Genomic DNA, 19384 nt, shown 5'->3' with positions numbered 1-19384 from the left:
AGAGGCTTGACAGCAATCCACTGAAACACCTGCACCACATACACATAGTTGAATGACTCCCCTGGCTGAAAACTGCAGTTCTTGTACTGCCATTTGGTCTGCATGTCCAAGACAAAATGCTATACCAACTTGTGACTTCGTTATCAGTCACCCCAACTCTACACACACTACACTAGACAGAGATCAGGAGAGATTTAGCTGTCATTCCAATGCTAGTATTCATCTAGTCGTAAGGCCCCTTCAGTCCCCGAAACAGAACAAGTAAGATAATGACTTGATAGTGGCTTACGTAAGTGTGAATGACCTGAAATACTCAACTTAGAAGGACAGAGAGAGAGAGAGACATACTGAAGTCTGATATGCATATATCAAATGCAGGAAGGACTGTGACCCTGCGTGGGATCCTGCCAATAACCAGAATGATGTCTAGGTAAAAAGAGATGATAAAAGCTTTAAAAGTTGGTTAAGTAGCTTGTGTCATTTTACCCTGGGACAAAATGATTGACAGCCCTCACCTTGCTCTGCCAAAGATGGCCCGTACTTTTCATTACACAGATTTTGCACACTGACCAAAGTACTTGCTATCCCCATAATGCCCTTTTTAAGGCAAAGGCCACCTTTGTGGATATTCCAACATAAGAAAAGGCTTGCAATAAATTTCAGTGCTGAAAAACATCAAGGTTATTATGTTTATTGTCATAAGTCTTAACAACAAATTAACATATCTCGCTCCATGACACAGAAGGATAAAGCCTTTACTGTGCCCCAGAGGACTTGTGTTTCAGTAAGATCACAGGTACTGGTAGGCCCAGACAGGGGAGGATGGGAGGGGATGGCCAATGGCAAATCACCCATCCTGGTGGGGGGGGGTGGCTGCTTAGGCTTACTGCAGTAGTAGCATTAAGAACCTGTGGAGTGCCACTATGCACGCTGCTTGGCTGGGAGTTAGAAAGTGCAGAAGCATGCTTGCACATTATGGAAGCAGCAATTATGGAACTTATAAGGGTTTAACAGGGTAATAGGATGTTAGTCCTCCCCCCCAGCAGCACTGTGATCAGGAAGTTAGGACTCCCCCAGCAGCACTATGATCAAGAGGTTAGGACACACTCCCCAGCAGTACCGTGATCAGGAGGTTAGGGAACCACCTCAACAGTACCGTGATCAGGCAGTTAGGACACCCCCCCAACAGCACTGTGATCAGGAGGTTAGGGCACACCCCCCCAGCAACACTGTGATAAGGAGGTTAGGGCACACCCCTCAGCAGCACTGTGATAAGGAGGGTAGGGCACACCCCACAGCAGCACTGTGATCAGGTGGTTAAGGCACACCCCCCAACAGCACTGTGATCAAGAGGTTAGGCCACACACCCCAACAGCACTGTGATCAGGAGGTTAGGGCACACCCCACAGCAGCACTGTGATCAGGAAGTTAAGGCACAACCCCCAGCAGCACTGCAATCAGGAAGTTAGGACACACACCCCCAGCAGCACTGTGATCTGGAGGATAGGACACACACCCCCAGCAGCACTGTGATCAGGAGGTTAGGACACACACCCCCAGCAGCACTGTGATCAGGAGGTTAGGACACACCCCACAGCAGCACTGTGATCAGGAGGTTAGGACACACCCCACAGCAGCACTGTGATCAGGAGGTTAGGACACGCCCCCAGCAGCACTGTGATCAGGAGGTTAGGGCACGCTCCCCAGCAACATTGTGATCAGGAGGTTAGGACACACTCTCCAGCAACATTGTGATCAGGAGGTTAGGTGACACCCCCCCAACAGCACTGTGTTCAGGAGGTTAAGGCACACCCCCCAGCAACACTGTGATAAGTTGGTTAGGGCACACCCCCCCAGTACCATTGTGATCAGGAGGTTAGGACATGCCCCCCAGCAACACTGTGATCAGGTGGTTAAGGCACACCTCCCAACAGCACTGTGATCAAGGGGTTAAGGCACACCCCCAACAGCAGTGTGATCAGGAGGTTAGGGCACACCCCACAGCAGTACTGTGATCAGAAGGTTAGAACACACCCCACAGCAGCACTGTGATCAGGAAGTTACGGCACACCCCCCAGCAGCACTGTGATCAGGAGGTTAGGACATACCCCAGCAGCACTGTGACCAGGAGGTTAGGACACCCCCCCAGCAGCACTGTGATCAGGAGGTTAGGGCACACCCCCTAACAGCACTGTGATCAGGAGGTTAGGGCACACCCCACAGCAGCACTGTGATCAGGAGGTTAGGACACACCTCCCAGCAACATTGTGATCAGGAGGTTAGGGCACACACCCCTGCAGCACTGTGATCAGAAGGTTTGGACACACACCCCAGCAGCACTGTGATCAGGAAGTTAGGACATGCCCCCCAGCAGCACTGTGATCAGGAGGTTAGGACACACCCCGTAGCAGCACTGTGATCAGGAGGTTAGGGGACACCCTCCAACAGCACTGTGATCAGGAGGTTAGGGCACACCCCACAGCAGCACTGTGATCAGGAAGTTAGGACACAGCCATCAGCAGCACTGTGATGCTGCACCAACATCCTCAGTCTCCTTACTAGACCCAGGTATGGGTTGAGTTGAGCCTGAGGGAAGCTAAGAAAGTCTGGTAGACCCACTGAACAAAATAGAACAGCTGTCAGATCTTGAGGCTTTCCTGCCACTTAAACACATCCATACCTGTGTTATAACAGGGACTTGTTTTCAGTGTAAAGTTAGCAGTCCCTCTTTACTGCAGTTCAGTACCTATCACACATTCAGACCTGCTGGAACCTGTGTGTTTGGAGGGCATATCAAAATTTGGCAGAAATCCAATTATCTCTAGACAGGTTATCCATTAACAACAAATAGGAATTACTGAACTTCGACTTACCCTAAATGAGACAAATTATTAGCTCTTAGCCTCTGCCAGATTACCTTCCATGTCCCCAGAAGACCATGAAAGATTTCTAAATGAATTCATACAACTACCCATAAGTAAAATGACCTTTTTAATGGATGATTTCAACTATCCACCAATTAACTGAAGCATCTGCACCACCACCACAAAGATTGGGTATACCCAGTGATTCCTAGACTTAGTACATGTTAACTTCTTTGTATCAATACTTAACCCACTAAGGGTCAAAATCTTTTTGATAGTTAATAAACCCAATAATGGTCAAAATCTTCTTGGCCTTGTCCTCACTACCATCCTACCTACTTGGACCACTCCTCCTGTATCCTCATCTTTGGTCAGCTGCACTCATCAATTTATAACCTTCTCCTTTATGTCCTTTATGACATCTCCGCTCACCACAATGAGCACATCTGAGTTCAAGGACTTTAATAAGATAAACCCATTAAAACTATATGGTGAGCTATCAGAATTTACTGCAAGAATTTCAGCCCCCATGTAGCATCAGATGTCACTTACAACAATGAGTTTTACATCTAACAAATAACATAAACCAAGTGGTCCCAATCAGAACCAAATGTATTGGGGAATGTTAAAATAAACCACTTCAGTGGAATGCTAGCATTAATAAAGGGGGTCTGGATGGACAGATGATAAAAATCAGCAAGCAAAGGCGAGTAGTCTTGCTGGGACTGAATTCATCCTGAAGTCTTGGTGAGTACCTTCATGAGGTGGACCCTGTTTTTACAAAATCTCACCAAGATGATACTGATATATAGATTATGTTTTATATAGCATATATCATGGACAGAAGTAACGAATAAAAAGACAGCTGGATGCACAAGTCCCAGGATAAAAAAATGCCCAATTCTGGTTGGCATATTCGTGCCAGGACTGGAAATAATGGCAGTGTAGAATCCCGAAGACACAGAAACATTCCTACAATGGGGCTAGGCTAGGCTCAGAGGGGGGTGGCCCCAGTCTTGTAGAAGGAAGTAGTAGTCCACAAAAAACACAAAAACTGGCAGGCCAAAAAGAGTCAGAAAGATAATAGAGCAGACTGTTGAGGATAAAAAAAGAAATGAAAAAGAAAATAAACCACTTCAGTATATATGCTAACATTGATAAGCTATAATTAAGACCAACAGAAAATCAAAACTTACCCACATTAATTACTCTGTCTCAAGGATCAGTAAAAATCTTACAAAGAATATCAAAGTAGAATAATCATAAACCTTTCTTTCACTACATCTGATAGTTAAGAAACAACACTCAGCAATGTTCTAAATTTACTTTTAAGGGTATTAACCATTCTGATCCTAAATAAACTTCTAACATATGTGCAGATACATATAGCACTGACTTCACACCAGAATTCATGAGTCATTTCCTGCCACCAAAATTGCTATGGAACATGTCCTTACTAGACATTTTAAAGCTAAACGTATCACCTCTATTGGCCTTGACAATATATCTCTTTGCTTAATCAGTGGTGCCAAACACATTCTTTGATCCCATCTAAAACCTATTCAGGTTAATCATAGCCACAGGTTATGTTCCTGAGGTATGAAAAATGTCAGTTGTTATGTCTCTATGTACGGGTCTATATTAGATAATCGAACTTTCAAAAGTTCAACTGTCATATGGTCGACACCATATAATCAAACTTTTAAAAGTTTGAATATCTAATAAAAAAATAAACTACACAAATAACCTACCTGAATGTTTTAAGCAGGGGGGCAAGCCCCCCTGTACCCCCTACGTAGAAGGCTGCACCCCCCGCTCTTTAAATATACCAACTCCGAGATCGCACTACAGTGCAGAAAAGGGAAATCTTCTCATTCAGCACTGTATGGAGATCTCTGTTAAAATGTTCAAACTTTCAAAAATTCTGTCATATGGTGTCGACCATATGACACTCGAACTTTTGAAAGTTCGATTATCCAGTATAGACCCTCTATGTACAGAGGGCACAAATCAGTTCTTGGGAACTATACCCCAATAGCACAAGAAGCCTAATTTGCAAAGCAATTGAAGGTATAATACCTGATGTACCAAACTCTGGTCTAGGAAAAAAAAAAGAAAAGAAAAGAAAATCCTATCGCTTATACTCAAAGCACTATGGTTCTATCAAAGGAAGAAGATGTCTACTTCATTAGTAAGTGTATTTGAGGAAGTAACTGAAGCAGTGGCCATGGAGTTTATACAATGTACCCAGATCAGGCCAAGGCCTCTGACACTATTCTCCATGCTGGAATTTTAAACTAGCTTAAAGGCCTTAACATAAGCCCTCATGTCATAAGATGGATACCAACCCATCTTACAGATAAAACCCAAATACCTAAAGCAGCATGTGCCACCTCAGAAATCAAAAAGATGGCCAGTGGCATTGTACTGAGACCCCCTTTTGTTAAGCATTTACTTCTCAAATTCCCAACCCACTTAACCAGATATAGGGCTAACTAAATTTGTTGATGACTGCAAGATGAGTGTTGCAGTTCACTTGGCATCTGATACCATGTTACTACAGCCAAAGATAAATCATACAAATGAATGATGTATAAGAAATGGGCTTAAATTAAACAAAGTTTAGCATCGTCACCTCTGATAAACAAATTGTGAGAGCAGCTTACATTATAGATAGAATCCCACTACAGAATGGTATTGTTATCAGAGATCTCAGCATCTTTTTAGGAAATTCGTAACAACTTTTAACTACCATCTAGCAACAGTAGTCAGGAAATACTTCTGTTTAGCCCAGTTAATAAGTAAAGGTGTCTTAGCCATTTCAAAAGAAATTATCATTCCTCTGTACTCTGCCCTGAGCAAACCAATTATAGAATATAATGCTATCTACAAGAACACATCATGAAGTTAAAAAGATTCTAGAAGTTCCTAACTAAAAAAATCACTAAACTAAAAACTCACAGCCACCAAGACAGGCACAAAGCTCTTTCTGTATGTTTTGTCTCCTACAGACTCCTGTATGGTGACCTTTGGCTAACATTCCATGTTGTTAAGGACCCACCCTTCTTGATGAACTAGACTTCCACAAGACAAATGGCTCCACAAACACCCAAGCTACAGATGTCCATCTCCATTAGCAAATAAATAAGGCATACAAGAGGGACAGATTTATTTCTCTGCACTTCCCCCATCTCTAGGATAATCCTTTGTTAGTATAAAACAGAGTGATACCCTCACTTCCTTTAAGACAAACCTTGTTGCTTGGGTCGGGCAGCCATAAATTTCTCTAAGGCCTGGTCTGTTTTTCCCTTTTGGATACTGATAAGGTGATTAAGGTCCATGGGCTGACTCTGCTTTATAAACCCCATGTATCTAACAGTCTGTGCTATGGTGCATTAGTGCTCTTGGGGGGTTGTACAGTGGTGGGAACAGTTGAGTGATATACGGCAGTAATAAGTAATAGGAATACTTTGGGAATAATGGGTCTTCAGGACTGGATAATTTACATCTGCAGTACTAGTGCAAAGATATGTAGGAGGTATGGAGACAGATGTGGTGGATCTGGATCCATCCATCCATCCATCCATCCATCCATCCATCCATCCATCCATCCATCCAAGCATCCATCGATCTGCAACCCTTTTCCCATGTTTGCACATGGAGTCAGGGTATCACACCAAGAGTGACAATTGTCTAGAGCCATTTCTGACGCCACAAGGAATTAGTCCTGTCCCAGTTGGTTTTTCATACCACATACATGCACTCACCGTTATGGCCAGTTTAGTGTGTTCATTCTGCCTACTGCATGTCTTTAGAATGTGGAAAGAAACAGGAGCAGCCAGAGAAAACCCACAAGAACATATGGATGAAGAGCAGACTCCACACAGAAAGCACCTCAGCTGAGAAACAAACCTGAGAACTTCTTGCTGTGAGGTGACAATGCTACCCACTGTGCCATTGTGCTGCCCTTGTGCCACTGGAGGTACACAAAAGAAGATGGAATTGATGTGGCATGTCAATGTGCTAAGGGTGACAAAGACTGAGGACATTAACTGACATTAACTAGATACAAAATTAATGTTTCTGTTGTTTTGTTTTTTCTCTTTATTCCATATATGATAATTGCTTTCTTGAAATTCATGCATTTGGAGTACATTGTTATTGTTTTGCTAATCTAAAAGATGTATAAAAGTGGTAGACCAAAACAGTAAAGGTATGCTTAGGAGAAAAGGTAACATTTAATTGAGCTATTGAAGCAACCCAAAACTGAGATCTCATCTGATTACTTAGGTAGCAGATCTCAAAGATATGGTATCTAGTATGTAATGGAATGCACATTAGGGAGTTTGTATCACACAGTTTGAACTACTACAATATTCTTATTGGTCCAGAAAATTATCTGACTGAGCTGATAAAATTCCAGTCACTCTAAAAATGTTTCTACAAAAAAGTATACCCATTAAGCTCTTTCTCTCTCTCTCTTTTTTTTTTTGCATAGATTCTGGTGCTCACTGCCTCATTTCTGTCTCCTCCTGAAGAAAATGAGATCTTCAGCATAAACTTGTCAATTGAGGGTTTACTAATTGATATCTAGAGTGATTTTCTGTTGGAGATGCCCTTTCATGAGTCTTCTTTACAACTTTGGTACAGTGCTTGCTCTAACATTTAGATATTCTAGTATCACCTGTATGGTGACCTTTGGCTAACATTCCATGTTGTTAAGGACCCACCCTTCTTGATGAACTAGACTTCCACAAAACAAATGGCTCCAGAAACACCCAAACTACAGATGTCCATCTCCATTAGCAAATAAATAAGGCATACAAGAGGGACAGATTTATTTCTCTGCACTTCCCCCATCTCTAGGATAATCCTTTGTTAGTATAAAACAGAGTGATACCCTCACTTCCTTTAAGACAAACCTTGTTGCTTGGTCGGGCAGCCATAAATTTCTCTAAGGCCTGGTCTGTTTTTCCCTTCTGGAAGCAGGAGGTGTCCTGTGAGTGTGGATACTGATAAGGTGATTAAGGTCCATGGGCTGACTCTGCTTTATAAACCCCATGTATCTACCAGTCTGTGCTATGGTGCATTAGTGCTCTTGGGGGGTTGTACAGTGGTGGGAACAGTTGAGTGATATACGGCAGTAATAAGTAATAGGAATACTTTAGGAATAATGGGTCTTCAGGACTGGATAATTTACATCTGCAGTACTAGTGTAAAGATATGTAGGAGGTATGGAGATAGATGTGGAGGATCTGGATCCATCCATCCATCCATCCATCCATCCATCCTTCCTTCCATCCATCCATCCATCCATCCATCCATCCATCCATCCATCCATCCATCCATCCATCTGCAACCCTTTTCCCATATTTGCACATGGAGTCAGGGTATCACATCAAGAGTGACAATCATCTAGAGCCATTTCTGACGCCACAAGGAATTAGTCCTGTCACAGTTGGTTTTTCATACCACATACATGCACTCACCGTTATGGCCAGTTTAATGTGTTCATTCTGTCTACTGCATGTCTTTAGAATGTGGAAAGAAACAGGAGCAGCCAGAGAAAACCCACAAGAACATATGGATGAAGAGCAGACTCCACACAGAAAGCACCTCAGCTGAGAAACAAACCTGAGAACTTCTTGCTGTGAGGTGACAATGCTACCCACTCTGCCATTGTGCTGCCCTTGTGCCACTGGAGGTACACAAAATAAGATGGAATTGATGTGGCATGTCAATGTGCTAAGGGTGACAAAGACTGAGGACATTAACTGACATTAACTAGATACAAAATTAATGTTTCTGTTGTTTTGTTTTTTTCTCTTTATTCCATATATGATAATTGCTTTCTTGAAATTCATGCATTTGGAGTACATTGTTATTGTTTTGCTAATCTAAAAGATGTATAAAAGTGGTAGACCAAAACAGTAAAGGTATGCTTAGGAGAAAAGGTGACGTTTAATTGAGCTATTGAAGCAACCCAAAACTGAGACCTCATCTGATTACTTAGGTAGCAGATCTCAAAGATATGGTATCTAGTATGTAATGGAATGCACATTAGGGAGTTTGTATCACACAGTTTGAACTACTACAATATTCTTATTGGTCCAGAAAATTATCTGACTGAGCTGATAAAATTCCAGTCACTCTAAAAATGTTTCTACAAAAAAGTATACCCATTAAGCTCTCTCTCTCTCTCTCTTTTTTTTTTTTTTGCATAGATTCTGGTGCTCACTGCCTGATTTCTGTCTCCTCCTGAAGAAAATGAGATCTTCAGCATAAACTTGTCAATTGAGGGTTTACTAATTGATATCTAGAGTGATTTTCTGTTGGAGATGCCCTTTCATGAGTCTTCTTTACAACTTTGATACAGTGCTTGCTCTAACATTTAGATATTCTAGTACAAGTATTTCAGGAGTGATCCCATCTTTTAACTGCTACTTCTTCCCTTCTGATTGTGCACTTTCTTTCCAAGTTGTTGCTTCCTATGTGCACTTTTTTGAAATGTATTGTGCTATGTTTTCTGTCTTGAAAAATCCCTTTCCATTCTTTCTACTCCTACTTACATGCCAACCGTGTGACATAAGATTCTTCTTTCAGTAAAGGTCCTTGCAGACCTGTAAAATTCAAATATTATATAAAAACGAATAAAACTAAAAGCAAAACAAAAAGCACAGGTCGGCAATCCACTGTAAAATTACTTGCATAGATATTGAAAAGGACCAGCCTCATTACCGACTAATTTGGGGTTACTACTGAATTAATCCAGCCCCATTTCATGAATGGGATGCTTAATTGAATTTGGCCCTTTTCCTTTGTAGTGGTATGATTTTAGGGATTATTATATTTGGTAAGGATCTACAAGGTCAAAACCTCCTGCACTGAGTGTGTGGGGAGGTGTGTTCTCAATTTTGTTTAGTGAAAATTTTTTAGCATTTTGTTATGTGGCATTCATAGAAATATTCCATTGGTGAAATGCAACTTAGTACCTTGACTATACTTCCTTGTGGTACCCCATTGTTAAATATCATTCCATCTGAGTGGTCACCTTTTGCTATGACCCTGTCTTCTTTGGTTTGGCAACCTATATCACACTATAACAAACTTGAAGTATGTCTAGTTTGTTCCGTAGTTTTTATGTGGCAGTGTGTCATGCCTTGTTGAATTATAAGTTGGCAACATCTGCAAGCCTTCCTGTTTTTTAATACAGGTGACCCAGTCAAAGATATCTTTCTCTGGATTTATCTGGCAAGCACATCTTGATGTTAAACTATATTGTTTGGGTTCAGTGTGTCAGTAGCTTCTAGATATGAAACAAATTTCGCTCATCCTGCATTGATGCCATAAATGTATGTAAAACCAGGATCAAACTGACAGGTTGGTCGTTTTCAGCATGTCTTTTTCTTATTCTCAAAAAGGGGAGCAATACATGCACTCTGCTTTCAGGACCCATACCTCCCTTCCATCATTTATTTAATAACAGTTATTTTTGAAGGAGGGTCACTAACAATACATTAGAATATTTGGGTTTGCCCACCTTCTGTGTCTCTTCTTAGCCAGACTTTCGACAAGTAATGGCATATTCCCTGTAAGGAACCAGTGCAGACCTTGTGCTTCGTTAGGGTCTGACGCAGGTGATGTTCAACTATCATATTGTGCCATTTCCTCTGGTTCTCATCATTTTGAATGATGATGATCTTTTAGTTACTATCACCGTCTACAGAGGTAAGCATTTCAACAGTGACTGTTCCAGTCTCACAGATATTTATCTTGCTGAAGGGCCAAGGCATGTCCAGCAAAAAAAAAAAAAAAAAAAAGAAATGAAATGAGCTACTCATCTCAGAAACAAAGAGCCAAACAGTGTACTTATAAGAAGAACCATAGCAAATAAAAAAGGAAATATGCAGGAAGTATGACTTTTTTGTATTATAAGGGATGGAAGATAAACTAAGGTCTTGTTACTGCTGATAAGTATCATGTGTGACTGTGTTCAGCTGCTTTTATTGACCCCATTTTCAACTGATCTGCATTTTCAGTGCTATATAATGATATAATTGAGTAACATGGATTGCTGAATGAATGCTGCTCAGCATCCTATTCTGACTGCAATTTGTGCTGTGTATTTGCAGGCTGGAAAGACATGAATCCTTCCACTTATTCTTAGAAAAATTGCTTAATTATTTTGGATCTATAATGAAGCAACATGTCTCCATTTATTCAGATGCAAATTATAATAATTAAAACATCCAAATATGCAATATAGCTATCCTAAGATATCTAAGAACATCAAAATACAAGGCAGTATGAAGTTGGGGGGGGGGGTTTATGCCACACTGCACCCCCAATATGAGGCCTCTGTCTCCACACCCTGATGTCCACAAGTGCTACCAAGAATATCATGTAAGCTTTCAAGAGAAAAAAAGGAAAACATGGATAAACAAGCACTTGTGTGTTCCCTTTTCTGAGTCATGTGATTGTGAAGACAGTGTGAAGTACCTGCAAATATGCAATATGCAGTGCATCAAAAATGTTGATAACATGAGCAGACAAGTAAAGATTAATGACACCATAAGTGGCTGTTAACCAACAGGGGGTTCACTGCAGTATTTCCAGTTATTTAATGATATTGTAATCAATAGTCTTGAGTCTGAATGGATGTTTCAGTCCAGCACAAATGTCAGCCAATGTGGAGCAGTGCATGTTTAGTTCCAACAATGCAACACAGCTGTACAGATCACTAGGACATCCAGGATTATCTTTTTTATTAACTAACACTGCAGTACTTCACTCCGATGGTTTCACTTGTCACCTTCTAGAGGAATATAAATATAACAAGTTCATCCTGCTCTTTTACATACTTCCATTTGTAATACTGTAACTGCAATTCAAATTTCACTGGTCCTGCTTTTTTAAAAAGTTTATTTTTATCCACCTTTGTTTTTTATATGATTACCAATATTTTATTTCAAAACTAGAAAATATAATAAATGTGCAACATTAGTTTAATAAATAACATTTATCCTTTACATATCTATTCCTTAAAGATGAATTTCCTTCATCTCCGATGTGTGGGTTCCTTGGCTAAACTTAAGTATATCACATCATTATGCAGGCTGTTGCATATGCAGATTTATTTTGCAAGTCTTACAATTACAGAGTTTCATTTATGTTTGAAAAGTATTGCATTTTCAGTTGTTACAATGTGGAAGGTGTATATGGTTGTTATCTTCAATTGATTATTGGTGTATATTTAGGCAATTGTTCTTTGTTCCATTAATTTAATAGTTTTATTCTAAAATCAATTTAAAAACATTTGTTGAATAGTTTTGAGAAAATCATGCTAATATTTTTGCAACATTTCTCAGTGCCACTAGATGTCAGCAATGCATTAAAAAAAGCACTCAAACATATCGCCTGTACAGTAGCTTGGTTTCCGAAAGGGCTTTAACTTAACTCATTATGTATGGGTGAGCCTAGACTTCCTAAAATATGTATGTAGAAGTTATACTAATTTCCTTGTCTGCATTAACCGTCACTATTTGTTAGATAGCTTTTTAGTGCCTAGAAAAAGAAAAACTACAATCAGATTTCTCTAGGACAGATACATATACGATGTACTGCTCTGTTTCTATGCTTATCACTTACATGTTCTGCGGTTCTCTTTTAGTAACCCTTTCATCTTGTCTAAGTGGAAGCTGCTACATTTGCAGACACCAAGGTAAGCTAAATGTTCTTACTGTCAACTGATAAATTCACATATAATTCTTTTTAGGTAATGCCAACATAATTTGTTTGTTACCCAATCTGCATGCATGCATGAACTACAGTGACTGAGAAGAGAACAGGTGTGATTTAAGTGTCTTTTTTACATTCTCAGTGATTAGAATTCTGAAATAAATAAGGATTTCTTGAATGTTAATTTCTATATACTGTTTTACTTTACTACCCAAAACTTATTTCAGTACTACATTCCCTTTTGGTGGTTTGCTCACAGTTGAATGTTTCAATAATCAACAGCAAGCCCTTTGCAGACATCAGGAAAACCCAGCTCTTTCAAAATGTGCAAACCTTCAGGGTGTGTCATTGCCAGAAATTAGTCTATTCCTTTTTAGTTGCATAAATAAGAATATTATAAGTGCAATCTTTGTTCACATGCTGTCCACCACCAGGGGATTTTGAGAACAACTCAAAAATTAAAAGGGTAAATCAGCTAATTCTTAGAAAAGTGTATTTAACTTTCTTCATGCTAATATGAAATGCAAACACATACTCACCCCCCCTCCCACACACACACACACACACACACACACACACACACACACACACACACACACACACACACACACACACACACACACACACACACACACACACACATGCACTCAGGCACACACACATACATGCACTCAGGCACACACACAAAGACACACATGCTTGCACCCATCATTTCAGAAGTTTTGTTGACTAGTGCTTAGACCCTAAGTTCATTGAGAATGCTGACTATATGAAACAGGGATTAAAGGTTTCATTAGACATCCAGACATCCAAACTGTTTTTAAATGTTACCACTAAGGTGAGAAACATGCCACTGAAGATGAGTTTCCAATTTTTTCAGGAAGTTTATTCCAGATGCTCAGAATTATTTGAGTAATGAAATTGTTTCACCTAGTTGTTTTGTACAAATTCATACAAAAAGTTGAGTTATTATGCCTAAGCCTAATAGACTTTGAATACAAATTTAAGTCCAATAGAACCCACATTGTTTGTTCCCTAAATGCTGAAGAAGCTAGAATTGTTTTGCCCCAAAATGTGTCTGTAATGGAGTGCATATAGGTTGGGTCTGATATAGATCTCCTTCTAACTTACATCATAGATGGATGGAATCTGTTTAGTTAATCAACACTGTACAGATTCAAGATTTTGAAGGAAGCTACTAAGAATAACTACAGAAGGAGCTGTTCTATACAACACACACACACACACACACACACACACACACACACACACACACACACACACACACACACACACACACACACACACACACACACACACCAAAAGAAAAGAATGAAAGCTTTGGTCAAGACATGAAGTACAAAAAGCTTAAACCAAGTGATCACACACACATACACACACACACACACACACACACACACACACACACACATACACACACACACACACACACACACACACACACACACACACACACACACACACACACACACACACACCAAAAGAAAAGAATGAAGGCTTTGGTCAAGAAATGAAATACAAAAAGCTTAAACCAAGTGACCAGCTGATAGGGAGATTCCAAAAAGATATGGGTATGGAATAGAACACTACAATGAGCAGTTACCTGACACTGGATTCCAAGGGCTCTGTCAGTCCTCATTTAGCATATGTTAATGGATACTGGAGTAGCCCTACACTCAATTACACAAGGGGAATCAGGCTTGCAATGGCAAAACCCTTCAGAGTTGTCCATTGACAAAGACTGACAGTGTACAACTACAAGTTAAAGGAGCACCTAATTGAAGTCAATGAGCTGTTTTAATGAAGTGACAGCTGCACATCTAAAAGGGACATAATTAAGGTGCAATACATAGGGGGACAGACTCCCTGCAGTACCAAGTTCCCATGCAATGGATCTGTTCCACTATTGTTGGGGAGCACTGTGTGGCAACCAAGAACCACACACTTGCACAATTATGTAGTTGCAGGTCAACTGAGAACCACACGCTTGCACAATTAGGTAGTTGCAAGTCATCCCTAAAATTAAGTGAGGACAACTTGTAAGAAAACTATTGCTAAAATCAGAAAAAAATTCTGGTGGGTTAGTGGATTATAAGAATGCAGTTGTGTTTGGCTCACAGCCATATGCCTTCACTTATAAGGCAACTCTGGTATTATGGGTAAGTTCCATATCTGTAATAATATTTCTCCCATACATATAACAATGATGGCACCAAGAAATTTTGGCCAGTCCCAGTAGATGATCACCCTATACAAGTAATAATGTTATTCATTTTTATACAATAAAGTGTTATTCATTTTCAAAAATGTGCATGCTGATTGGACAGAGCAATTTGTGTGCCTGTTGTAAATGAGACATTCCCCATAGAAAGAAGTCTGACTTGGTTTCTCCGTAACACTAAGCATAGACTCTTAACTGTTACAAAAAGCATCCCATGGTAACGTGCATCACTAACCGGCTCCCTGAAGCAGAATGTACCTTAAAAGGAAAAACGCAGAAAAGCATCTTATGCCTGTCATATGGACCAACACGTTTGTTGTTTTTTTAAAGTATAAATAGATACTAAAGTTCACTCTTGATGCCTTGTATAGATCAACAAAATGAAAAAATATATATACTTGAGAAGAAAACAGCTGCAATGCAAAAAGAGAACCAATTGTCTTATTAAACCTAAAATTTCAGAATGAGTAAGTGCTTTCATCTGTAGTCTATTAAAGCCACAACTTTTAAAGGAGTAAAAACTTACTCCTTTAAATGTTTTGGGTTTAATACAAGGCTAGGTCTGAACGAGCACACTCTGTGGGCATCATGCTCCCATATAACAACTGCCTTGGAGATGCAAAGTGAGCACATTAAGCTCCTCAATGAACGGTACAGCATGAAAATAAAATAAAAAAAGAAAATGCAGACTCTGCCCATAAAGCACCTCCTCCGACTCCACAGCATCTGAATTAAAAAAAAAATGAAGGATGCACAGAAACCTTATTAGTACTTAAGGGGAAAAACAGACCCTGGGATTCAATAAACCCCATACAAGAATAGCACTATTCTTGCATGGAGAGGTTTGTATCCATACAGCACAGCAGCGTGCCTTGCATATTCCGGGCTTTGGTGTGCAGCACCCTTAGATCTGAGTTTGGAGATCAGCTGAGCCAGATTGAGGGCCACCTGGCATATCTCAAGGGGCAGGCCACCCCCACCTGTCCAGCCCCCAGCACAGCCACCTTTGGGGCTGTGAAGGTGCAGTGGTGACTGCCCATGGGTGGGGATCTCAGTCCCACTGTAACCATATGGAGGCCCATGGGCTTTGGATTCCCAACCACCCTCCCTGTCAAATGTGTTTATCTCCCTCATGTGTCATATACCAGCCTTATCTGCTGTCTTGTCTGTCTTGCCTATCTACCTACCCAACCTACCTCCCCAGACATACCTACAATCCTTCCCCAACATCCCAGTCTCACCTTAAAAAAAAGAAAAGGGCATCTGTCCCCAAAAAAATGTCGCCCCATACATAGCTGTCCATTTCACATGTGTTCACTGGACATGTAATCTGGTCCAATTGGCTTGACAACACATTTATGTTGTCCTCACCCCCTCTCTGGGGTTTGAGTGTCCAAATTAATCTCCAAATTCTGTACAAATGCACAGCTGTTGCTGTATAAGAAATGGACAGCTATGGACCTTCCCTACACCCGTCCTGCACATCCCTAGCTATCTTTCATATTGTTTTTCCTCTGTGTGCTCCTTTTTTCACCACTTTCCTATCACCCCTTTTTTCTTTTCTTTTAAAGAAATTAGCACGGGTGTAAGCGTGAGTAAGCAGGAGTAAGTGAGTTTGTGTGATGCTAAGGGAAGCCAACGCAGATTAAGCATCTGTACATTTAACCATGTGTTGGCATCATGTAGCATCATGCAAACCCATGAAAACCCACTTACAACTGCATAAAACTGCTTTAATCACTCTGTTTCCATCAGCCACTGTTCTGCCTAGCAACAAAATAATCAGCACTGCCAAGTCTCAAACCCAGGGCCCTATACAGCATAGTCAGACAAATAGACCACTACACCATTTGAGTTGCAAGGATTGCTGGTGCTTTTTCAAACATATCATGCAGTAGAGTCATTCAACAGTAGGAAAAAGATTCTGTTGAATCAGTCAGGATTTGTATTTATACATATACACATGTATATATGTATGGAGATGCATATATATGGAAAAATATATACATAATATATATATATATATATATATATATATATATATATATATATATAAGTGCGAAATTCAAAATCTTGCATTTCGTATATTTTGAATTAGCGGTTATGGTGTTGCGCTGCGTTCATGGATTGAGGTAAGTGTTTATGTTTTAAGGATTTTGGGTAGGGGCTGTAGTGTGTGTTAGTGTGTTTTGTTACTGTGGTGTGTGTGTGCGGGGGGTATGTAGCTTGTGTGGTGGTGTTTTGTGTGTTTGTGTATGTAGTGTGACCTTGGAGTTAGTATATTTAAGTAGGGGGAGTGTGGAGGGTGCTTCAACAAAGTATTTGTTTACAGGTGTGCACACTTATGCAACCAGCTTATTGCACATTTTTTTATGTTTTAATTTTTCCCCTAACAGATTTGTTTCTTTTTCAATTGTATTGTACAGGTTATAGGTCACAGTAAAGGTGGGAAATATTTTGAAATGATTTATTGTGGTCTCATTTTTTTGTATCACACAAACCTGGCATTTTAACAGGGGTGTGTAAACTTTATATATATATATATATATATATATATATATATATATATATATATATATATATCTACATATACTCATAACATGTAGTGGAGTCATACTTCAAAACCATACCTCTCAACCTCTTAGTGAAAGAAATCTGGCCACTTGGAGTGGGGGGACAATGGGCCAAAACTAGGAACATATATTTTGAATATTGCTCTTATAAATGTAGAATGTTGCCGGAGTGACAGGGTTTGCTTCAGCATACATGTTCTGAAGGATGTGAGTTATGAAACTGACATGTATGTCATCATTCACTGTCAGAAATCCTCAGATCATCACAATGATTTACCAGGGATATAAAAATAATGAATCTGTGGAACAGAATAGAAATATGAGCAATAAACCTGGACATTCTGCAACAATCTGGCCAGTTGAGAGGTAGGCTCAAAATCCCTTAGTGCAACAAATCTGGACCAAGCCTGACAAAGTGGGGGAAGAAAGCCATGAAAATGGGGACATATCTGAAATATTGTAGTAGATAAGCTGACACAGTTGCTGCAGTAACGCCCTCATGTCTGTCCTAACATATATTGACTGAAATAGCATAAGTTCACCTTTTAATTACTTCTCACTAGTTAGTGACTGAAATTCTCATATCATCCCACTGATGTGTCAGAAATACACAACACTTATGGGTTCCAGGCAACAGTGTGTCCTACAAATATCTGGACATAATTTCAGATTAGGGAAACTACACTCAGCTGCTAAGCATGTCACCAAGCACCACTCAAACTAGAGTCAGACTGACACAACACTAATCCAAATCTGCTATGGGGAATTACACATGTACTGGCAACTATATCAGACACTAGAGGGATGTAACAGCACTGAAAAACAGATACCACTGTGAAAGTCCATATCCACAATCAATTCCACCACAGTCACATTGACATTCCGGTAAGCCAAAGGAACAGAACAGTATAAGGAATGTGTGAACAAAAACCTTTCAACATGTTTGCCACTCACACACTACCCCTACATATACTGGCTCAATTCACAGTGTAGTATGACACCTGATTGTGGTATGGGACATGTCTCAGTCTGCCCCTACATATACAGGTGATAGACAACCAGAAACTGGAGCAGCATGCACAGGCAGATAGAAAAGGAGCCACATCACATTCATCTACCCCACTCCCTACACAGGCCAAATAACAATGACACACTACACTGCTACGCAATCCTGACAGACCTTTCAACTGTTCAGAGTCCCACTGAATGTCCAGGATTTGTCCTATATATAAGGCTTCTTGCACATAACATGTCTGGCAGTCTGATACATCACTGGGATGGTATCAGGAATGAAGGCTCTAACTAATGATATAACCTACCTATCACCCCCTTACCACATGACATCTGGACAAAGCCTGACATACTTGGGGAGCAGACACCCCAAAACAGGGGCATATGTGAAATATTGCTTTTATAAATTGAGACAGTTGCTGGTGTAACAGGGTTTATTGTAACATATCTTTTCTGAGGGATATGAAGTCAGAAACACAAATGGATGATACCACTTACTGACTGCAATCCCCACAGTATGCTACTGATTTTCCAAAGACAAAAATGTCTGAGGAACCCACCAAACATGAGAGTCCAAAATTTGTCCATTCTGTGGATAGCCCTACAGTTATTAGTTATGTCAACCACATAACACCTGTCAGACTTAAAATCATGCAGAAAAACCATGTCCACACAAACCCTGTTAAACTAGTATTAATTCAACTGTATAACAGCAATACTTGCATTCTGTTCTTATATCTGGAACATTCTCCCCCAGTTTGTTGGGCGGTCTCCACAGTTTTCGTTGTAAGAGGCATTTCCAACTACCCTCTGTGATACTGTTGTTCACGCACCTGCATGAAGTCCTCCTCACAGACAATGAAAAGGGGCAACACCCACATGAAGTAATCAATTATAGGTGTGTGTTGCCATGTCATTGGCTATAGGAATAACACCACAGCTTTTCTGCATGCAGT

This window comes from Protopterus annectens, chromosome 1.part2 (genome assembly GCF_019279795.1).
Source record: "Protopterus annectens isolate FY-2018-M chromosome 1.part2, PAN1.0, whole genome shotgun sequence".
NCBI lineage: Eukaryota > Metazoa > Chordata > Ceratodontiformes > Protopteridae > Protopterus > Protopterus annectens.
The sequence above is the reverse complement of the archived record's forward strand: the minus strand, read 5'-3'. Positions refer to the sequence as shown.